The sequence below is a fragment of the Chiloscyllium plagiosum genome, chromosome 10 (genome assembly GCF_004010195.1).
Source record: "Chiloscyllium plagiosum isolate BGI_BamShark_2017 chromosome 10, ASM401019v2, whole genome shotgun sequence".
Classification (NCBI taxonomy): domain Eukaryota; kingdom Metazoa; phylum Chordata; class Chondrichthyes; order Orectolobiformes; family Hemiscylliidae; genus Chiloscyllium; species Chiloscyllium plagiosum.
The window spans coordinates 92987292-93005248 of record NC_057719.1 but is presented as its reverse complement, the minus strand read 5'-3'; positions in this window follow the sequence as shown (position 1 = coordinate 93005248).

Here is a 17957-nt window from a genome sequence, read left to right as displayed (position 1 = left end):
GAACTATTCCTGCTCCCGGGGAGACAGAGTGCCAGTGAAAGTGAAAACACATGACTTCTGCAAGCAATTCCGCGTTGGATTGAAAACCAGTTGATAGATTTGTTCTGGATTAAAACGCTTATTGGAAGCAGGAATCTGAGGAAGATATACATTCTACCGCGCTTTCCCCACTAGCCCACCCCATTGAATACCACCCCATTCCAGCACTATGCATGAAACTTTCTGTTCACGCTGGTACAATTCTCCCTGACTCCAGCACCTCCCCAAATGGCATCACGTCGTGAAAGATGCAATTCCTTCCCGGTTACGATAACTCTCATCACTGTGCAACGTTCTAGATACATGTTCCAGTGATTATTTGCACTTCACTTAATCTAGGCAACTGTATTTCGTGCTGCTGATATGACCTCGTCTGGAATGGTGCGAGGAAAACAGCTTGCTGACAGTTTGAGTACACCTATGTTCTGTTTGCTAGAAGAAATACCCTGAGAGACCATGCAGCCTTAGGACCCAACATCGAATTAAATCATTTTAAACCCTGTCACTTATTCCACATTCCTGACCAACCCATATATCCCACCAGTTTCGAAGGCAGATCGTTAGGTTCGAAAATCATCTCTCCTTTATCTCCACAAATGCACTGGACATACCGAATTTGTTGAGATATTTCTTCTTTTTTGGGGTATCTTTGTTCTTTTCTAAGTTATAAATTACACAACATCAGACTATAATCCAGCAGGTTTATTTGCAGACCACTGGTTTCCGCAGTGCTGCTTCTTCTTCAGGTGATTGTGGAGTAAAAGATCGTTAGGCACAAAATTTATCACAAACGTTTACAGTGTGATGTAACTGAAATTATATATTGAAAAATACTTGGATTATTTGCTAAGTCTCTTATTTTTCGACTGAACGTGTTGGTTTCAGTTCTTTCATTTTTAATTCCTAGAACTGTTTGAAAGTATAATTTTCAAGTGAACTTTAACAATTGGTGTCATTTCGACACAGATAACACAATGAAAGCGTGAGGTGACCTGTACGAGGCTGTTTGTGCCCCAATGATCAGACTTACTCTCATCTAAGAAACGAATTTACAGACTAGTACATGGAATCATGCAGTTGAAGCAAAATAAAATGTAATTCTCCACGGACAAATTCATCCTACAAAATTATATCTGTCTGGTGCGTGAATATGGGTATGTGTGAGTGTGGGGGGGGATACGAGTGTCTGTGACAGAGAGTGTGTTTAGGTATGTGTGTGAGTGTGAGTGCAAAGGGGTCTAAGTCTATGAGAGGGTGCATGTGTGTGCGTGTGTGGGAGTGTATGTTGGAGTGAATGAGAGAGTTTTTTCTGAGAGAGGGTGTGCATGATTGTGTGGATCTGTAGGAGTATGTGAGTCTGCCAGAGTGTCTGTGTGACTGTGTGCTCATGTCAGTGTGTGCGTGTTTGTGTGTGTGCGTGTGTGTCTGTATGTATGCATAGTGCAGTCGGGTCACCTGTCGTATGACATGAACCCAAGGTCCCATTGAGGCCATCCACATGGGTACAGATCATGGTTCAGAGATTCTGCTTCGCACCTTGCATTTTTGCCTGACCCGAAATCCGCCTTGGGGGATGGTGATCGATGTTCCAAGTTTGAACATCCTTGACAGCTGAGGCGTTCTCCAACTTGTAGAGAACACTCCGGGCTGTTTATTATTGTGCTGTGTCCATTGTTCCGTTGCTGTAGCCTCTGCTCAGTCTCATCAATGTATCTTGCCTTAGGGCATCCTTGGCCCAGACGCATTAGTACCTGCTGCATACATGTTGGGCGGTGTACCAGCATTACATGTGGGGACACTGTGCTACTGAATGTCTTCTTCTCGCTTTCAGTGTATTTATCAAGCAGAAATCCTTATTTCCCTCGTTTCTAACGACTTTGTATAAAGTGAACTCTGACTGTATCCTTTCTAATGCCTTGAAACTTCAGTAAATGCCACCTTGTGAATTTCATCACGTCTTTATATCCCATTAGATGTCGTCCTGAGAAAGGTTACTGGGTCAATTTCAACGCATGAAAACTCCCCACTACGTTATGCAATCTTATCATTAGGACAGGAAAGGTGGGACCTATTTCAGTAACAGCGGAATCGTTGTCTGCAGCACCATCGGTTCAAATTCCAGTCATGTAAGTGACAATTGCTCTCATTTTTTCCTGTCAAAGTATGCTGAAGTAAAACAGTAAGGGATCAATTAATATTGCAAGACATACATAGAGAGGCATGTGAAATGCTGCGATTGTGCGATCAGAAAAGCTCTTTACACCATCGAACAGAGATTCCTCAAATCTCAGCAGCAGGAATTTGACAGGGAGCGATGTTGAGCGAAATAGACTGTCTTGGCAAATACCAGTGCTATGAATTTGTGGATCTACTGTACCTTTATGAGAGCTGAAATTACTTTTTAGCACAGAGAGTCCAGAACAATGTAACGACGTAATCTTTGAAAGAAACAGCTAAGAAATGTGTTGCCTGGGTGCAAAAACAAATCGGAATTCAGCCAATCAGTTTAATTTATGTACCAAGATATGAAACTCCATACAAGTTTGAATTTATTATTTTGACAATTTTAAAACTAATGCAATAATCTGAGGTTTGCAGAAAAATATCAGACATTTTGAACAGTTATCCAGAGCAGCAAAGAGTGGCAAAGACAGCAACCAAAATATCAACAGATGGAGACTGCTAGGAAGATGTCTGTGAGGTACCTGTCTGCAGCAGGTGTTTGCACAGAATAAAGAAATCCACAGCGACCTGGACAGAAGATCTGTAGCGAAAGATACAACGAGAAAATTCGACAGCTGGCTGGTTTTGAAAATTCATTTTTGTTTTGGAACTCTTAATGAGGGGTGTGGTTTATCAGACATGTATTTTAAAGAGGAATGTAGGGGGTAAGTCGAGAGATAGGAGTTCTAAATAGCTGCTAGCTAGTTATTCTCTGTTAGATTTTTTTAAAAATGGCAATTGTTATTTTAAGATGTGACTTCTGGGACAGTTCGTTGCTCTCCAATTTTAACAGATTACAGCACGGTGTGAATCTTTTCTGTGTTTCTGGATTAAATTAGCCAAGGTGTGTACGCCTTGTTGTAACACTAATTTCGATGGTTGCTGTGTTGTTTAGCTCAATTGTGCGTTTTGCCTCATTGAGGATTTTGGAGTTCTCCCCTCCATACAAAAGATCCGTGCTTTTGCACCATGGTACAAAAGCTACAGTGTGTCTTAGCGACAGGGTTCCCTACTGTTGCACCCGACGTTGATTCAGTCTATCAGTTCAGTTATTGACCGCTGTGCACTCTCCTCGAGTTGAAAAATAATTCCCTCAAAGATAATGTTGCATCCCCGCTCTCATTGGCTTTTCATTCCATTGACCTCAATTATTCACAGAAACCGTTTCAACACATCTTGTCACTGAGTCGTTTCTTTGTATGTGTTCAAATCATGTGAGCAGAATATCCGAGTGGGAGTCCACTGGGGCCAAAAGGCAGAGATCAGACCATAATCTGGGAACCAAAATGTGGCTGTTTATCATTTCACTAACGGCATGTAGAAGAATCTATGCTCTGCAAAATTTACACACCTGTTTTAAGAATATGACAAAGAGTTCATGGTTCCTGCCTTTATTGTCACACTGGCCAAGATTGTAAATGCTGGAAGCATGCACTTGTCGAGACTGTCCGCTCTGCCACATCCCTATTATCCCCATGAGTTGTTAAAATGATGGTCTGAATTACTATCGTCTGTTCTCTGTCACTCTGGGATGATGTGAACTGCGAAATCTTTTCTCTGAGCTGGGGGCAACGTGGTGAAATGTAAGCACATCAGGTGCGGTGTGCCTGAGCGATAGGACTCCCCTCGGTATCATCGCACGCTGATTCAGATAGCAGAGCCATACCCGTGACTTCAAGAACCGCACAGATACTATTTCCCATTATAGGGACAGGTTCTTTTGTTGCCAGCAGTTCAGCAATGTTCTGTCTGTCTAAACTTTGTGAGAAGATTCTGTCTGTCTGTCTCAGATGGAGATATTTAGACAAAGTTCCGAAAAAAATGCAAGTTCCTGTACATGCACGATCTCCGTTTTGTACACTCTTCTGGACTTTACATACTTCCTCTCCTCCAGCCCCGTCCTCTGCCAATGTAAGATTAGTTCGTCCAGCCGCCAATGGAGAGAGCTCGATACCAGGGGAAAGGGCTAGCACAACCTCCTGAGAACAGAGAGACAGAATGGGAAGGAGCTGTTGTTAAAGCTCAGTGTTGCCTTCAATCTGAACCAACAGAAAAAAGCCTTAGTTAACAAGGAAACTCACCTGAGTTATTGTGAATGTGTCTCCTGTGGTTGGGTGTGATATCGCCTTGTGACGTACATATCTCGTCCCGGTTTTAACTGGGAAGGCATGATTTCAGTGAGATCGAGGTCAGATCAATACACCAAAGCTTGAAGCACATACATACATATACACAAACACACACACATACACACACACACGCGCGCGGACAGCTTCTTCTGGACCATTCTGAGACTGATAAATGTATTGTCGAGCTTCAGATGATGCTGATCCTGTTAACGTAGACCTTGCTGAGCGCACGTCCTTTGCAGAGTAACCTGACCAACTTAGTCTGTCGCTGAAAATGTGTTGCTGGAAAAGCCTGTCCAAAGTTTTGTTTTCTCAAGCTGTAATCTGCAGGTCCTTCATGTCTATGATCTGCTTTACCCAATTGCAAAATAAAACGTTCACTGTTCTTAGTCGCATATGAACATCAATCAATCAAATGAACTCAATCAATCAGACAAAACAATAATTTCCTCATCGTGTGGAGCCAGCACAGCGCAGGTGGACTGCCTAGCCTCATTCTGCATTTTGTGATTCTGAGTAAAATTACAGTTAAACCTACAGAATGTGGGAAGTTACACAGAGGTTATATTGACAATGCGAGACAACGTCTGTGCCACAGAATATCACACAATAACAGCGAAGATCTTTTGATATCATCCTCGAAGATACATGCCACGCGCCAATTGAAAAGCTGAAGAGTATGGGAAAATGCTGTGTTCAGTGCTCACAGAGTGGGCCAGCCAGAGCGTGCTGGGCCCATAACCCAGACATTAATGGATTAAAAACATCCTCTACATCAATCAAGGTTTTAGTGTGTGCGAACAATGCCATCGCCAGTGTTCCTCTACAACAGAGCTCTGTTTTACACATTGCATATTGATTAGCCACCGCTTTCAGCCACTCAATGCATGTGAAATAAATACCTCCTATTGATGCACGCGCTGAATTTATACATGTGAGGAAACACACTTCTGAAGGTCTGGAAGCAATTTTCTTCTCTACGTCACTCTGCAATGACCTGATTCGCGAAGTCACTTACCTGAGCTTGGAATAAACTGCTGAAGGTGAGATATATCAATTGAGGAATGCACCATACACATGATGCTTTGCAGTTATTCTCCACGCTGTTTCACACAGCACCATCCTCCTGATGAAATGAAAAGCCGTGATTGACAAGAGGATCAGCATATGGGAGACAGCATTACCACACAGACACAGTTCACTCTTGTTAGGACATACACGTCACCGATTATGAATAACCTCAGAGAGATACAAGCGACAGTAATGGGCTGAACGGTTTCTGTTTGTGAATGAATTGTCTCTTCATCTGGGATAGTTGGGGCTCACATGTTAACTTCTGCCCATTTGCAGCAAAAACCTTTCTGCAGGATTGTTGTGTGAAAATGGATTCTGACCATCAAACAGACTGCACTAAAATGCACTCACCTGAAAGAAGAGTATCCAGAGTCCATTCCTCTCTTTCCCAACCAGCTCAGCATCTTGCCCTCTGTCTCAGATAAATGATATTTGGGGAAGGTCGCAATCAATCTCGCTGATTTCCAGCACCTGGTGTAACTAACCGTGCCGGTGAGAAGGAGCTTCGGAGTGTATCCGTGCTTGCCTCTCCTTACACTGCCTGCAATGGAGGGAAATATTTGAATATTCCGCCAATGGAGGCAGCTCATTCCAAGGGGAAGGGATAAACAACAACGTTCCGTGAGCAAGGAGACAGAAAGTGAAGACGATATTCTCGAAACTCTTTGCTGCTCAGAATTCCTGGAGCAAGGTGTTATATAGTTGGCTCTGAGCGACTCTCAGCTGGTTTGGTGTTGGAAATGAAAATCTGTCACTGACTCCATTGTCTAGTGGCATGGTTTTCGCATAGGAACCTGTGAAAAACGGGCATGAAAGAGGACCTTGCTTCAAGTTGCCTTCGAGCCTTGGTTATTTGATTTCACTTTTGCCAGGTCGCCCTATCAACTGTTTGATTAAACAAAGATGAGTGCATTTCATGAGGTTGGATTCCTTCAAATAATACTGAGTTTCGGGACCAGGGGTGTCATTGTCGTGAGCATGGCACAGAAGCACACATGGTGAAAACGAAGCAAGTGTTTAAGGATGTTCGGCCATACATTCCCACTCTGACTAAATCCACTATCCAGGTGTTTGCACCGTTCTGTGAAACTTTAGGAAGGGGGACGTGAAATGAGTGGTGACAGCATTCTTCACAGATTTCATTTCAATTCAACAGATCTTGTTACTTAGTCATTTCTTTCTGTTTATTCAGATCATGTGAGGAGAGTATCACAGTGGGAGTGGGCTGGGGCCATTACGCGGAGATCAGCGCATTCTCTGGGAACCATACTGTGCTATTTGTTAGTTCATCAACAACAGCTCGAAGGATCTGCTGCTCTGAACAATTTACTCAACTCAGTTAAACAAAAGGTCCCCTGTCAGGTTACTTACAGCAGGAACATGATAAACGATTAAAAGTGCCTTTATTTGCATGTCATTAACAGGCGTTTATTTTTAAATACTCGTGTGGCAGACAGAAGAAGACACCGCAATTCAATGTGGATGATAGTACAAAGTGGTTTTCAAGTTGTGATTTGTTGTGATCACTTTACACGTGAACAAGCAAGTTTTGAGAAAATCTGTAGCTCAGATTGAGATTTTTGATGTAGGTTTGCTCGCTGAGTAGAAAGGTTCATTTCCAGATGTTTTAATATCTTACTTGGTAACATCTTCAGAGGACCTCATGCGAAGCAATGTGGAAAATTCCTGCTTTCTATTTGTATGTTCGGGTTTCTTTGGGTGTTGATGTCATTTCCTGTGGTGATTTTATTTCCATTGGTGAAGTCACTTCATTTTCCTTTTCTCAGTGGGTAGATGGGGCCTAACTCAATATTTTGCTCTTGATAGAGTTCCGGTTGGAATGCCATGCTTCTAGGAATTCTCTTGCGTGTCTTTGTTTGGCTTGTCCTAGGATAGATGTATTGCGCCAGTCGAAGTGAATGTCCTTCCTCCTCCATATGTGAGGATATTAGTGAGAGAGTCCATGGCTTTTTGTGGCTAATTGGTGTATATGTATCCTGGTGGCTAGCTTTCTGCCTGTTTGTCCACTGTAGTGTTTGTTACAGTGCTTTCACGATATTTTGTAAATGGCGTTAGTTTTGCTCACAGGGAGTAAAAGTGTTGATTTCGTCAATGACCACCAAAATCTTAATTCAGATGGACGGCAATATGCACATGCTAAATAAGGTTACGAAATAAAGACTTTTAGAAAATGTGATTGGGTGGTTATTAAAAATAAGATTAGGTTCTCATGTTGCAGATAATACACCAGTAACTGGATACAACATCAATAGCGCAATCTGTCAATGCATGCAACTTATATGACGGTATCATCACGCGTGATGTACCGGGCTTGGCAGCTCCACCCTCACCTGGAGCTGCTTCTGTTGGCATAGAGAAGCAGGGAGAATTGGGACATCAGGCTGGAAGTTCCCACCTCAACTAGACCTGCTTCTATTGACATAGAACACAGAACATAGAACATTACAGCGCAGTACAGGCCCTTTGGCCCTCGATCTTGCGCCGACCTGTCATACCAATCTGAAGTCCATCTAACCTACACTATTCCATGTACGTTCATACGCTTGTCCAATAACGACTTAAATGTACTTAAAGTTGGAGAATCTACTACCGTTGCAAGCAAAGCATCCCATACCCTTACTACTCTCTGAGTACAGAAACTACCTCTGACATCTGTCCTATATTTATCACCCCTCAATTTAAAGCTATGCCACTTCGTGCTCGCCATCACCATTCTTGGAAAAAGGCTCTCCCTCTCCACCCTATCTAACCCTCTGATTATCTTATATGTCTCTATTAAGTCACCTCTCAACCTTCTGCTCTCTAACGAAAACAGCCTGAAGTCCCTCAGCCTTTCCTCGTACGACCTTCCCTCCATACCAAACAACGTCACAGTAAATCTCCTCTGCACCCTTTCCGAAGCTTCCACATCCTTCTTATAATGCGATGACCAGAACTGTACACAATACTCCAAGTGTGGCCGTACTAAAGGTTTGTACAGCTGTAGCATAACCTCATCGTTCCGGAACTCGATGCCTCCATTAATAAAAGCAAAAACACTGTATACCTTCTTAACAACCCTGTCAACCTGGGTGGCAACTTTCAAGCATCTGTGTGCATGGACACCGAGATCTCTCTGCTCATCTACACTACCAAGAATCTTACCATCAGCCCAGTAATTTGCATTCCGGTTACTCCGACCAAAGTGAATCACCTCACACTTGTCCGCATTAAACTCCATTTGCCACCTCTCAGCCCAACTCTGCAGCTAATCTATGTCTCTCTGTAACCTACAATATCCTTCGTCACTATCCACAACTCCACCGACCTTAGTGTCACCTGCAAATTTACTAACCCACCCTTCTACGTCCACATCCAGGTCGTTTATAAAAATGACCAATAGCAGTGGACACAACACCGACCCTTGCGGTACCCCACTGGTAACTGGACACCAGGAAGAACATTTCCCATCCGCCACCACCCTCTGTCTTCTTTCAGCAAGCCAATTACTGATCCAAACTGCTTTTTCTCCCACAATCCCATTCCTCCGCATTTTATACAATGGCCTACTGTGGGGAACCTTATCGAACACCTTTCTAAAATCCATATACACCACATCAACCGGTTTACTCTCATCTACCTGTTTGGTCACCTTCTCAAAGAACTCAGTAAGGTTTGTGAGGCATGACCTACCATTCACAAAACCGTGCTGACCATCCCTAATCAATTTATTCCTTTCTAGATACTTATAAATACTATCTCTTATATTCTTTTCCATCACTTTACCAACAACTGAAGTAAGGCTCACTGGTCTATAATTACCAGGGTTGTGTCTACTCCCCTTCATGAACAGGGGAACAACTTGTGCTATCCTCCAGTCTTCTGGCGCTGTTCCTGTAGACAATGACGGTTTAAAGATCAATGCCAAAGGCTCGGAAATCTCATCTCTGGCTTCCCAGAGGATCCTGGGCTACATCCCATCCGGCCAGGGGACTTATCTATTTTTACACTCTGTAGGATTTCTAATACCTCTTCCTTGTGAACCTCAATCACACCTAGTCTAGTCGGCTGTATCTCAGTAATCTCCTTGACAACATTGTCATTTTCTAGAGTGAATACTGTTGAAAACTATTCATTTAGTACTTCCCCTATCTCCTCTGACTCCACACACTACTTCCCACTACTATCCTTGATTGGCCTTAATCTTACTCTCGTCATTCTTTTATCCTTTAAATACCTGTGGAAATTCTTAGGGTTTGCCCTGATCCTATCAGCCAACAACCTCTCATTTCTCCTCCTGGCTCTTCTGAGCTCTCTCTTTAGGTCTTTCCTGGCTACCTTGTAACGCTCGAGCGCTCTAACTGAGCCTTCACATTTCATCCTAACCTAAGGCTCTTAACCAGAGATTCTACTTCCTTCATAAGCCATGGCTCGCGTGCTCTACGGCTTCCTCCCATGCTGACAGGTATATACTTATCTAGGAGACACAGTAGCTTTTCCTTGAATAAGCTCCACATTTCTAATGTGCCTATCCCCTGCAGTATCCTTCTCCATCCTATGCGTGTCATGGAGCAGGAGGGAGCATTCGGACATCAGGCTGGGAAATCCATCCTCACGTGGATCATTTTCTAATGACATGGATCATGGAGCATTGGGACATCAGGTTGAAAGCTCCAATCTCACATCGAGCAGCTTCATATGACATGGAGCAGGGGCAACTGGGGAGTCAGGCTGGCAGTTCCAACCTCACGAGGAGCAGCTTCAAATCATATGAAGGAGGGATTTTTGGGAAATCAGGCAAGGAGTCCAACCTCACCTGGAACAGCAGGGAGCATTGGGAAATCAGGCTGGGAGCTCCAAATTCACGAGGAGCAGCTTCTATTCACAAGAAGCAGAAGAAACTTGCACATCAGGCTGGGAGCTCCAAAATCACTTGGAGCTGCATATATTCACATGAAGCAGGGTTCATTGGCAAATTAGGCTCAGAGCTCCAACCTCACATGATGCAGCGTCTGTTGACGTAGAGCAAGGAACTTTGGGAAATCAGGTTTAGAACTCCAAGCTCATCTGGAACAGCTTCTCCTGCAATGGAGCAGGATGGAGTATTCAGACATCAGACTGGGGGAAGGACACACATGAGCTTTAATCTGAAGTAATATAGCTTTTGGCAGCTCAGATGTGACTTCATTCTTGAAACATCCATCCCAGTAAAATAATTGAATTGAATTGAAACGAATTGAATTGAATTGAATTGAATTTATTGTCACGTGTACCGAGGCGCAGTGAAAAGCTTTGTCATGCGAGCAATATAGGCAGATCACAGAGTTAAGCTGTATCGTTAAGTAGTAAATAACAGATAAACAGCGGAAAAAACAAAAATGCAGGTACAGGTGAATGTTAAGTGTTTGTGAGTCTCTTCAGCATTTTAAAACTGTCGGGTAGAAAACGTTTAGAATATTTAGAAAACATTTCTGTTCTATGAATTTTCTTACATGGTCGGCTCTGCACTGGTTTAAATCCAGGGAGGGTTTTCTTTTAGCTTGTGACTTGCTATTCAGTTTCCTGCAGATATGCATTATAATAATCTAAAGCTGTAAATATTACCTGGAATATATGATGTTGTGATTAGGCTGGAATGTACCACGAATTATGATGGAAAAGCATGAAAGTGAAATTAAAATTTCTCAGATCAGCGCTGACCTCATTCATTAGCTGAGCAAATTCAAGAGCGTGAATAGAGCTTCCTCAGGACAAATTGAAGTGAAACAGTGATGGTGATTATCTTTGCTGGTTGCTCACTTTGCGCATTATACTGTTATTGCTCATGTCTATGTTAAGACCACAACTCTGCAGTATGTAATTACAAGGCCGGTGGTGCAATTGTTCATGCATCTGACGACGGATCAGACGGTTGTAGTTTCGACTATTACTTGGCTCAAGCGCACTGTGGAACTTTACTGCACTGACAATCTTTCTCGTTGTGCTGGAGCAGAGGTGATGTTTAAAATCTGCACCAACAGCAATTATTTCACTGTCTGTGATCAGTCAATGTTAACAAGAACATCAGAGTTAAAAAAAATCACGCAACACCAGGTTATAATCCAACGGGTTTATTTGGAAGCATTAGCGTTCTATGTTGCTTCTTCTTCGGGTGGTTGTAAACTGTTGGACTATAATCTGTTGTTACATGTTTTTATATGTGTCCACCACATTCCAGCACCATCACCTCCAGTCATGGCTATAATCGACATCACAAACTGCCGGCTCAAAGTGCAGAGGATCCCCAAAAAGATCGCGCATATCGACATAGACATCAAGTTTCTACAGAAAGATAACCACCCGATGAAAAAGCAACCTCCTGAAAGCTAGAGATTCCAAATAAATCTGTTGGACTATAACCTGGTGTTATGTGATTTTTAACTTTGTCCATTCCAGTCCAACACATCTAAGTCACCGAGAACATCAGAGCCATGTCCCAGCTCTATCATAGGAGGAGAACCTGAAATAATCCTGAACATTTCTCATGGGTATCTCCCTAACACAAACCAAGCCACTCAATCGCTAAAGCTCTTGGGAATGGAAAACATATAAAATGGATAGCTCATTCTCAATTTTGAGAAATTTTAAAAACTCTTTGGGAAGCAGAATTAGATGAGAAGGAATGGTGAACTGCCGACTGTGCAGGGACGGACAAGACACCTTTCCCTTCTTTTAAGTGCTGGGATATTGATTCATTTAAGGCATTGCATGTATAAAAGTGAGACCTGCTCTCTCTGCTTCAGTAACAATTAGTGCTGATTTCCTGACCTGTCATGAAACCCAGGCCTCGGCAGTGAAAGTGCCGAATCGTAACCACTATATCACGGTGGATGACTGCAGAAACAGTTGCATCGTTTCTTCATAACACAACTACTCGAATTGTGTCGCTGGAGATAATTTTCTCCTCAGAAATGATTGAATTATCGATTTTTGTTTACACCACGGAAACAGGTCCACCGTCCCAGTTCTCAGCACTTGGCATGTAGCCTTGTATGCTATGACGTTTCAAGTGTTCATGTCAATTATAATTTCCATGTTACTTTTTAACCTCAAACGACACAATAAATGTGATTGAAGTTTGAGATGTGAAAACTGTGTTCAAAGCCCGTCGGGGAACTGAACCTCATTTTTATCCATAGACTGAAGCACACAAATGTATTTTCCCGAGAGTGAGAGAGGCCTCAGTAGAAAACATCCAGAAAATAAAGTTCACCCACTTGGCTTATATTGTCCCATTTCACACTTCGACACCTGCGTCTGGTTACAGCAAAGAAAAGATGCATTCAGCCCCTCCCCGTCATTGTTGCTTCCCCATTGTTTCCTTGTCACTCTTTAGTGTATACAGCCTCACCTTGTTCTTCCTGCCAAATGGAATATTGCTCGCGTCAGTTACTTCCTGTCCTGTGTTCCACAAGCTCCTGGAATAGCAAACAGGAAAGGGGTATTTCAAGCAGATTTCTAATTTACACAGTTAGATTTTTAAACACTGAGCCAGCCTCTTACCAGCTCAGACAGAAAGTCTCATGCATTAGAAACTAAAATATAAAATATGATTGGATAGCCTGTGTATTTTAAACCAATGAACAAAACCGAGATAGAGCAAAGGGGATCAAGCACAGAAGGATAGAATAATGCAATGCCGAATTAAACAGTGTACAGAATGATATAAACAGAAACTTCCCCTAGTAGTCTAGTGATGAGGATTTAGTTCTTTCACTGTGACAGCCTGTTAATGGTTAACATTCACAGTGATCAACATGAAACACAGCCTAATCCTTCGAAGCAGGATAATGCTGTGCACCAGTCAGAATCACTTTCCTGCATGTTACAGTGCCACTTCAGCAATTTTAGCTTCAATTGTCTGACGTTCAATCGGTTTAAATCAAGAACTCATGCCTAGTGGAGCCAGGCTCAATGTAGGTTCTGAAGATCGTTTTTCCTGTTTACGCCGGTACACTGATTGGTCCACATTCGTTACCCACATTGTCTGTCCATTCTGTGTTGTTCCTTGCACAGCTCACCTCGGTTCAATGTTCCGAGGGGACCACATATTTTTAATTTGGCACATTTTACTCTGGTCAGTTATGCAGCCTCATATTAAGATCAACAATTTTAGGAACAGAAAGAAACCATTCAGACCATCAACTCTGCTCTGATATTGAATGATTTCATATCTGATATGATAATTCTGAACTTCACTTTATTGCATTTCCCTATGACTCTTGATGCCTTTGCTGATTAAAGATTTTCTGATCTCAACCTTGACTAAACTTAATGACCCTTCAGCAACCACCTCCTGCTATAAAGAATTCCACCAATTCTGAACTGTCTGAGAGAATAAATGCTTCCTCATCTCTGTCATAAATATGTGATCTCCATTCTGATACGAGACACTCTGGTCCCTGACTGTCTGAGAAGGGAAACAACCTTTCTGCATTCATCTTGTTTATTATCTTAAAAACCTGTATGTTACAATAAGGATAATTTTTGTTTTTGTAGTACTGCTTCTGAGCAGACCAAATCTACTAATTTCTGAGCTTGTTCACATTTGGTTTTATCTCTGATATGAACATCTCACTAACTCGGACAGAGCTGCTATCTTTGCGGTTTTGTAATTTCAGAATTTAATGTTAAATATAAGATTTTCATAAGGAACAACAAATGTTTATTCCATAACTGGAAAAGAATAATCAAGGAAATGTCTGTGAGAGCTTAATCCCAACTACTAAAGCAGGAAGGAAGGCAAACGCAATGCTGGCAACTTTTATTGATGACTTTCTTTTTGATTTTTCTGTTCAATTGAAAAATGATGAAGTCATTGAGTTTTTAACATAATTGAAAGAGGACTTCAGCCCGTTATCTCAATTTCAGTCAACAAGCATTTGGCTTCTAAACCTGATTTTCAGCAGGTGACTTATCGCTTGCTGTGTTCTAACAGTTCACGTGTCATTCAATAACTTAAGGCCTTAAGAACATTGAAACGTGCGGCACAGAACAGGCCTTTTGGCCCACGATGCTGTGCCGAGATGTAGTCCTAATGTAAAATATAAAAACTTAACCTACACAACACTCAACTCACTGCTATCCATGTGCATGTCCAGCTGTCGCTTAAATGCCCCCAATGACTCAGCTTCCACCACAGCTGGCAACGCATTCCATGCATTCACAAATCTCTGCATAAAGAACCTACAACTGACATCTCTTTTATACCTTCCTCCTAATATCTTCAAACTATGATTTCTCGCACCAGCCAATCCTGCCCTGGGGAAATGTATCTAGCTATTGACTCTATCTATTCCTCTCATTGTTTTCTACACCTCGATTAGGTCGCCTCTCTTCCTCCTTCTCTCCAGAGAGAAAAGTCCGAGCTTATTCAACCTTTCGTCATAAGGCAAGTCGTCCAGTCCAGGCAGCATCCTGGTAAACCTTATTTGCACCCTCTCCAAAACCTCTATATCTTTCCTTTCGTAGGGCGACCAGAACTGGACACAACATTTCAAGTGTGGTGTCACCAGGAACTTGTAGAGCAACAGCAAAGCCTTGCGGCACTTAAACTCGATACTCCTTTTATTGAAAGCCAAAATATCACATGCTTTCTTAACAACCCTATCCACTTGGGTGGCAATTTTGCGGGATCTATATACTTGCATACCTAGATCCCTCTGTTCCTCCACACTGACAAGAATCCTGGCTATAATCTTTTCTTCAGCATTCGAGTTTGACCTTCCAAAATGCATCACTTCGCATCTGTCTAGGTTGAACTCCACCTGCTATTTCTCAGCCCAGCTCTGCATCCTGTCTTTGCCGCGCTGCAGCTGCAGTCGCACTCTATACTATTGATAACACTTCCAACATTTGTGTCATCTGCAAATTTACTAACCCACCCCTCAACTTGCTCATCCAAGTCATTTATAAAAACTACAAAGAGCAGAGGCCCAAGAATAGAGCCATGCAAGATACCAATCAACACTGACCTCAAGACGGAATATTTTCCATTTACACCCACTCTCTGGCTTCTGCCAGCCAGTCAATTCTGAATCTAGATATCCAAATCTCCCTGTATCAAATAATTCATGACTTTGTGAATGAGGCTATGATGTGGAACCCTATCAAATTCCATGCTGAAGTCCATATACACCACATCCACTGCTCGACCATCATCGACCTGTCTTGACACCTCCTCAAAGAACTCAATAAGATTTGCGCGGCATGACCTGCCAGTCACAAAGGCATGATGACTGCCTTTATCACGCTATGGTTTGCCAAATACTCATAAAGCATTTCCCACAGAATTATTTCCAAAACTTTGCTGACCACAGACGTTAGACTGACGCCTGTAATGGTCAGGGATTTCCCTGTTACCCTTCTTGAAAAGAGGAACAACGTTCGCTAAAGTGGAACAAAAACAGCTCTTTGAACTAATAGTTCTGCAAGGCAAACTCTTTTTCGAAGCCATGTCAGTTTTCCTTATGATGCTGCAAGAAATATTTCTGCACTCACATCTGAATCGGTTTACCCTTTCTCTTCCTCAGCTTCCTACTTCCATTAATCAGTTCAGTCAGGAACACTTCTATCAAATGGCTTACATTTCAATACAGCGACAAGATGCAGCTTGCAGAAGTCACGTGTTTGCACTTTTACTTTTACTTTGTCTGTCCCGTGATTGCAGACCTTCCCCACACTGATTCAGTCTGCACCATCCTTACTGTGACATGTCCCATTGAGAATGTAAATACAGGTATTAATAACCCACACTTGGGAACTGAGCGACAATTTTAAAACATTTATTCTGTTCCCAGTGGGGAATGAAGCCCTCTGACAGGCGGGGACACTAACCACTATACTATCGAGGATAACTGTGTCGAGGGAAGCCCTTCAGCCCGTTGTGACTCCTCATGTCAAAAACAACTGCGTATTGATACGAATACAATTTTCCATCTTCTAGCCCATAAGCTTATACATCTTGGCATCACACATTCACATTTGAACATTTCTCCAGGTTATGAGTTTTTCTGCCTTAGACAGAGTGCCTTCCAAATTCAAACCACCCACTGGCTGATCACACTTTTTCACACATCTATTCCAACTTTTCTGCCATTTCCCTTAAATCTTTCACCCCCTAGTAATCGATCCCTGCATTAATGGAAAACGCTTTTTCAGTCTATCCTACCCATATTCCTGATTATTTTGTGCATCTCAGTCATGTCTTCTCTCAATCTCCTCTGCTCTGCGACAAACAAAAACCCAGTCTGTCCTGTCTGCCTTCATAATTACAATATTACAGTTGCAGAAAGGATGTCTGGGGAGTCGTCAACTGAGGTAGTATGGGTTGAAGTTGGAAACAGGAAATGAGAGGTCACCCTGTTGGGAGTTTTCTATAGGCCTCCGAATACTTGCAGAGATGGAAAGGAAAGGATAGCAAAGATGATTCTCTCTAGGAGTAAGAGACACAGGGTCATTGTCATGGGTGACTTCAACATTCCAAATATTGACTGGGAACACTACATACGAGTACTATAGATGGGTCAGTTTTTGTCCAGTGTGTGCAGGAGGCTTCCTTACACAGTATGTGGACAGGCCAGCAAGGGGCAAAGCCACATTAGATTTGGTCCTGGGTGACGAGCCCCACCAGGTGTTAGACTTGGAAGTAGGTGAGCACTTTGGTGGTAGCGATCACAATTTTGTTATGTTTGCTTTAGTGAGAGAAAGGGATAGGTGTACACCACTGGGCAAGACTTGCAGCGGAGGGAAAGGCAATTACGATACGATTAAGCAAGATTTAGGAAGCATAGGATGGAAACGGAAACTGCAGGTGATATGCACATTTGAAATGTGGAGCTTATTCAGGGAAAAGCTACTGTGCATCCTAGATAAGTATGCGCCTGTCAGCCAGGGTGGAAGCTGTAAAGCACGCGAGCTGTGGTTTACGGAGGAAGTGGAATCTCTGGTCAAGAGGAAGAAGAAGGCTTATGTTAGGATGTGATGTGAAGGCTCAGTTAGGGCGCTTGAGCGTTAAATGGTAGCCAGGAAAGACCTAAAGAGAGAGCTCAGAAGAGCCAGGAGGAGACATGAGAAGTTGTTGGCAGATAGGATCAGGGTAAACCCTAAGGCTTTCTGTAGGTATTTAAGGAATAAAAGAATGACAAGAGTAAGATTAGGGCCAATCAAGGATAGTAGTGGGAAATTGTGTGTGCACTAGTGGAAGCACTAAATGAATACTTTGCGACAGTATTCACTCTTGAAAATGAAAATGTTATCGAAGAGATTACAGGCTATGCGACCAGGTGTGATTGAGGTTCACAAGGAGGAGGTATTAGAAATCCTTCAGAGTGTGAAAATAGATAAGTTCCCTGGGCTGGAAAGGATTTATCCTAGGATCCTCTGGGAAGCCAGGGAGGAGATTGCCTAACATTTGGCATTGATCTTTAAATCGCTATTGTCTACCGGAATAGT